We start from the raw sequence: 6,487 nt of genomic DNA on the forward strand, positions 1-6,487 counted from the left end.
CACCCAGTTCTACCTATTTCTTTGTTTGTTTTTGAGATGGGGAGTTTCACTCTTCTTGCCCAGGCTGGAGGGCAATGGCGCAATCTCGGCTCACCGTAACCTCTGCCTCCTGGGTTCAAGCAATTCTCCTGGCTCAGCCTCCCAAGTAGGTGGGATTACAAGTATGTGCCACCACGCCTGGCTAATTTTGTATTTTTAGTAGAGACGAGGTTTCTCCAAGTTGGTCAGGCTGGTCTCAAACTCCCGACCTCAGGTGATCCACCGGCCTCGGCCTCCCAAAGTGCTGGGATTACAGGCGTGAACCACCACGCCTAGCCGGCTCTACCTATTTCTTAAATACTGCAGCAGAGACCATGGTGAAACAGACTGGTCTGCTGGCTGCCACGTTTTGTTGGCCCCACCCCACATCTGCCTGCTTAGTCCTTCTTTTCTTTTTTTTTCTTTTTTTGAGACAGAGTCTTGCTCTGTCTCCCAGGTTGGAGTGCAGTGGCAAGATCTCGGCTCACGGCAAGCTCTGCCTCCCGGGTTCATGCCATTCTCCTGCCTCAGCCTCCAGAGTAGCTGGGACCATAGGCGCCCGCCACCATGCCCAGCTACTTTTTTCTATTTTTTAGTAGAGACGGGGTTTCACTGTGTTAGCGAGGATGGTCTCGATCTCCTGATCTCGTGATCCGCCTGCCTTGGGCTCCCAAAGTGCTGGGATTACAGGCGTGAGCCACCGCGCCCGGCCGCCTAGTCCTTATTTTCTAACTCCCACACAATTTTTTGCTGTTGTTGGTTCCTCCTTTATATTAATAAAAAATAAAGTTAGGAGTTTTAAGAATTCTATTTTTCTTCTGAATTAATGAATAATGTATTATGTAGAAATGTCAAGCAAGTTTGTGCTGTTATTAGTGCTGTATAGGGTAGTGCTTCATGTAGTACATTGTAAATGCTTGAATTTGGATGCCTAGAAGGGTATGGCACTCCTTTCCCCCCTACTGCTTACCATTTCTTATTGACTTATACTGGGCTAATTAACTTTTTCTTGGTCCTTAAATGCTTCTCAGTTTGAATCCTTGATTTAAATTAAACTTGATTGACAGAAGTTCAGGGAACAGACTTACAAAATATGAGTGTTTGCTTTCATTTTTGGTTCTCCTGGAATAGGCAGCTCTGTGACAGAAGCTATTTCCCCTGATCAGTGAGAAGGGCCTTCAACAATTCTTAACTCTTCCAAGTTCAGATGTAAAAAGGCATATCCAGAAGTGCCACCTTCCATCTGTTCCATGTTCCAAGTTTTTTTGTGTGAGGATTCTCTCTTTCTATAATGACTGATAATATCTACCATATAGAGGGAAACCTTTATACCCTACCCACAGGGTATGGCCTTATTCCATGACTGCAAAAAAATAAATAAATAAAATAATCATATCACAGTGCAATAACAGGTATAACATCTGAGCCCATGATTTGTGCAAAAGGTAAGACAGAGGGAGGGTAGGGAGGAAGGCGTCACTCTAACAGGCAGCTCAGAAGTAGGTGTGGTAGCTACTGCACCTCACCTTGGCACAGGTGTCACAGTGTTGTGTGGTGCAGAGATCCATGGCAGATTTGGGGTTCTCAGAGGTAACCACAAATTGAATTGTATGCTTTATTTAAGCCTCGTCTTGCTCACCAGTGCAGCAGTATGAAGGTACAGGTAGAACACCCAGGTCTGGATCCCCAGGCAGATATATACACAAAAACAGTCACTGTGATGTTAGAGGCCTCCTACACTGCATGCACCCCTTGGCTGAGTCACAGTAGGCTTGATGTGCAGTCGTCCAGTAATTCCAACTATCTGCTGCTGCTTTGGGTGAGGGCTTTAAAGTCCAGGTTCTCACACTGCATGATCTTATAGCATGGAATATGAGGACCAGGACACCCAGAACTTCCTAGAAATAGGTGACCTTAAAATTAAGCTGTTAGTTGGCTGGGTGTGGTGGCTCACACCTGTAATTCCAGCACTTTGGGAGGCTGAGGTGGGTGGATCACCTGAGGTCAGAAGTTTGAGACTAGCCTGGCCAACGTGGTGAAACCCCATCTCTACTAAAAGTACAAAATTAGCCGGTTGTGGTGGTGGGCGTCTGTAATCCCAGCTACTAGGGAGGCCGAGGCAGGAGAATTGCTTGAACCTGGGAGGTGGAGGTTGCAGTGAGCTGAGATCGCGCCACTGCATTCCAGCCTGGGCAATAAGAGTGAAACTCCATCTCAAAAAAAAATGAACCAACATTTATTTTGTCATAAATGCATATCCAGGTCTCCACTGTACAAAACATTTTTCTAGGTGCTTCCAATTGGAAAATGTTACCCATTTGTCCTACAGCAATTTTACATGTAGTACATTTATTCTACATTTTATTAATGAGGAAATTAGTGACAACTAAGACTATCTGGCTATAAGAGGCAGACTTGGGACTTCAGACTCTAGTCAATGTATTTACACAACACTCTTTTTTTTTTGAGACAGAGTCTCACTCTGCTGCCAGGCTGGAGTGCAGTGGCGTGATCTTGGCTCACTGTAACCTCCGCCTCCTGGGTTTAAGTGATTCCCCTGCCTCAGCTTCCCGAGTAGCTAGGACTACAGGCACGAACCACCATGCCTGGCTAATTTTTTCTATTTTTAGTAGAGATGGGGTTTCACCATGTTGGCTAGGATGGTCTCAATCTCCTGACCTAGTGATCCACATGCCTTGGCCTCCCAAACAGGCATGGTGGCACGCACCTGTATACCTAGCTACTCAGGAGACTGAGGCAGGAGAATTGCTGGAACCCAGGAGAGAGGTTGCAGTGATTCAAGATTGTGCCACTGCCCTCCAGCCTGGGCAACAGAGCGAGACTCCATCTCAAAAATTAAACTAAACTAAACTAAACTAAACTAAACTAAACTACCTCCCAGTATAAACACTAAAGACATTATAGTCATGGGCTCTGAGGACTAAGCTCTGATTTTTTTATCTTGCCCAAATTCCTGTCTAAGGGGTCTGGGGAATAATGCCATACGAACCATACATTTTCATCAGATGAATTTTATTTAACCCTATATATCGTGACTTACTTTCCAATCTGACTCTGGCATAAGATTTTGTTGTTGTTATTGTTGTTTTTGAGACAGAGTCTCAGTCTGTCACCCAGGCTGGAGTGCAGTGGTGTGATCTCAGCTCACTGCAGCCTCCACCTCCCAGGTTTAAATGATTCTCCCACCTCACCCTCCCAAGTAGCTGGGGCTGCAGGCATGTGCCACTGCACCTGGGTAATTTTTGTATTTTTAGTAGAGAGGGGGTTTTGCCATGTTGGCCAGGCTGGTCTGGAACTCCTGGCCTCAGGTGATCTGCCCACCTCGGCCTCCCAAAGTGCTGGGATTACAGGTGTGAGCCACCGTGCCCAGCCTTCTTTTTAGACAGAAGGTCTGGCTCTGTTGCTCAGAGTACAGTGGCATGATTGTAGCTCACTGCAGCCTTAAACTCCTGGGCTCAGGTGATCATCCCGCCTCAGCCTCTTGAGTGGCTGGGACTACAGGCATATGCCACCATGCCTGACTGCTATTTTTTTGGGAGACAGTGTAACTACCCAGTGGGTTCACCTTACCTGCTCCCTAGACAGAGCCAATTTATGAAGACAGGGGAATTGCAATAGGGAAAGAGTAATTCACGCAGAACTGGCTCTGCGGGAGACCAGAGTTATATTATTACTAATTAGGTTTGCCCAGTATTTGGGGATCAGAGTTTTTAAGGACAACTTGGTGGATTGGGGGAAACCAGTGAGCCAGGAGTTCTAATTGGCCAGGTTGGAGATGAAATCATAGAGAGTGGAAGCTGTCTTCTTGTGCTGAGTCAGTTCCTGGGTGGGGGGCCACAAGATCAGATGAGCCAGTTTATCGATCTGGGTGGTCCCAGCTGATCCAGCAAGAGCAGGGTCTGCAAAATATCTCAAGCACTGATCTTAGGAGCAGCTTAGGGAAGGTCAAGATTTGGTAACCTCCAGCTGCATGACCCCTAAACTGTAATTTCTAATCTCGTGGCTAATTTCTTAGTCCTACAAAGGCAGTCTAGTCCCCAGGCAAGGAGGTTTGTGTTGGGAAAGGGCTGTTACCATCTTTGTTTTAAACTATAAACTATAAGTTTCTCCTGAAGTTAGTTTAGCCTCTGCCCAGGAATGAAGAAGGACAGCTTGCAGGTTACAGCCAAGATGGAGTCAGGTTAGATCTCTTTCCACTGTCTCAGTCATAATTTTGCAAAGGCAGTATGTTGCCCAGGCTGGTCTCAAACTCCTGGCCTCAAGCAGTCCTCCCACTTCCTCCTCCCAAAGTGCTGGTATTACAGGCGTCAGCCACTGTGCCCAGCCCCCTCTTTAATTCTAAAAAGGTCCACAGTGCTTGGTAAAGGGGTGTCACCATTCTAGAGACAACCCTGGGAGCCTGTGCCATTTGCACAACTGACATGGTAGCTAGAATCTTAGTTTATTAAGCTGGGCAAGCTGAGTCACTCGTTTCTGCTTCTCCCTTTCCTTTCTTTTCTCCAGACTTATTTCCCTTCTCCTACTTATTTACTGTGGCTTTTTCCTGTGCTAATCTAGCTTTCTTTCTCCCATATCTTAGTTGAGCATCTATATTCAAAAGCCAGCACTTCAGGCCAGGCGCGGTGGCTCACGCTTGTAATCCCAGCACTTTGAGAGGCCGAGGTGGGAGGATCACATGAGGCCAGGAGTTCAAGACCAGCCTGGCCAACATGGTGAAACCCCGTCTCTAACAAAAATACAAAAAATTAGCCGGGCGTGTGGCGCATGCCTGTAATCTTAGCTACTGGGGAGGCTGAGGCAGGAAAATCGCTTCAACTCAGGAGGCAGAGGTCACAGCTGAGATCGCGCCACTGCACCCCAGCCTGGGAGACAGGCCGTCAGTGAGATACCTCTGGCCAAATCCCACGGGAGTAGTTCCCTAGCATCGCACGTCCAGGCTCCGTCCCGGGCCTTCTCGCGGCTCCCATTGGCTCGGCCGCAGACTCCTGGGGCGCCGACGCCTCCTACTGGCCGCCGCGGCGAGGCCCCGGAGCAGGGCACTGGCCAGTCCCAGCTGAGTTGGGGGGTGTCAGGGACGCAAGTGACTTCACAGAGGACAATGTCATAACCTTAAGTAACACCAAACAACTTTTCCTAAAGTGGGGTAAGATAGGTTCGCCCTCTAGACTGCAGGTCTTAAGCACCTGCCGCGGCATCTGATCGCGCGGATTCGAGTCCCCGCCACCCCTCAGTCGTGGCGTGGCTTCCAGGTTAGTCATTCCACAGCACAAATCCCCAAGTCCAACTATTTTAAATGAGGACGGTGTGGATCTAGTCGGTGCCTGGCAAATGTGGGTTTTTTATTTTTATTTTTTAATTAATTTATTTTCTGAGATGGAGTTTCGCTGTTTTTACCCAGGCTGGAGTGTGATGGCATGATCTTGGCTCACTGCAACCTCCGCCTCCCAGGTTCAAGTGATTCTTCTGCCTCAGCCTCCCGAGTAGCTGGGATTACAGGCGCCCACCACCCTGCTAGGCTAATTTTGTATTTTTAGTAGAGACGGGGTTTCACCATGTTGGCCAGACTGACCTGACCTCAGGTGATCCGCCGGCCTCGGCCTCCCAAAGTGCTGGGATTACAGGTGTGAGCCACCGCGCTGGGACCAAATGTGGGCTTTTTATAAGGCGTCCACTACACACGACAGAAAAATGTCTATTTCCCTCTACCGTCCCTAGAGTCTAGCTAATCTAGCTTTAGGGGTGTCTGGTAAATCCCGGGCCTCTCCGGCGGAGACGGTGGGGGAATGGGGGTCTAGCTGTTAGACTCTGAATAACTTTCCAGCAAAAGTAGTTGTGAGGAAAAACAGGACTGAAAAGGAAAAGTTTCTACCCCCACTGGCATAGTCATCCCTGAAAATAATTAATAAAGTCAGGGTTTATAGAGGGGTCACCTGCTTGAACATGATATTCATTGTTTAGGGAGAGAAAATCCAGGCTTTCTTTTTTATTTATTTGTTACTTTTTAAATAGACAGGGTCTCATAATGTGGCCCAGGCTGGAGTTCAGTGGCACAGTCATAGCTCACTGCAGTTTTGAACTCCTGGGCTCAAGCGATCCTCCAGCCCCAGCTTCGCTTCCCGAATAGCTGGGACTACAGGCCTGTGCCACCATGCCCGCCAAATTTTAATTTTCTGGGTTTTTTTTTGGTGGAGGTAGAATGTCACTGATGCCCAGGCTGACCTTGAACTCCTGGCCTCAAGTGATTCTCCCACCTCAGCCTCCCAAAGTGCTGGAATTACAGGAGTGAGCCAATGTGGCCATATCTCAAGGCCTTCATTTTTTAATATGTGGTGCTAATATTTTTAGGTGGAGTTTTTAACTCCTGGGTTTTTTGTGGACTTTTCCCTCAAAATAAAGAAAAAATTTATTTATTTATTTATTTATTTATTTATTTATTTATTTATTTATT

The 6,487-nt window shown here is 47.4% G+C and overlaps 1 long non-coding RNA gene across 1 annotated transcript in view; it reads right to left on the reverse strand.

Annotated features, from left to right (window-relative positions):
* Positions 1-441: 441 nt before the first annotated feature.
* The window catches only part of LOC105505341, an 18,388-nt gene continuing 12,342 nt past the window's right edge, over positions 442-6,487 (reverse strand). Inside the window, exon 3 of the long non-coding RNA XR_001000729.1 lies at positions 442-1,381. This is a non-coding gene — a long non-coding RNA (uncharacterized LOC105505341). The remainder of the gene's footprint in view (positions 1,382-6,487) is intronic.

Source organism: Colobus angolensis, unplaced genomic scaffold (assembly GCF_000951035.1).
Source record: "Colobus angolensis palliatus isolate OR3802 unplaced genomic scaffold, Cang.pa_1.0 Scaffold124, whole genome shotgun sequence".
NCBI classification, from domain to species: domain Eukaryota; kingdom Metazoa; phylum Chordata; class Mammalia; order Primates; family Cercopithecidae; genus Colobus; species Colobus angolensis.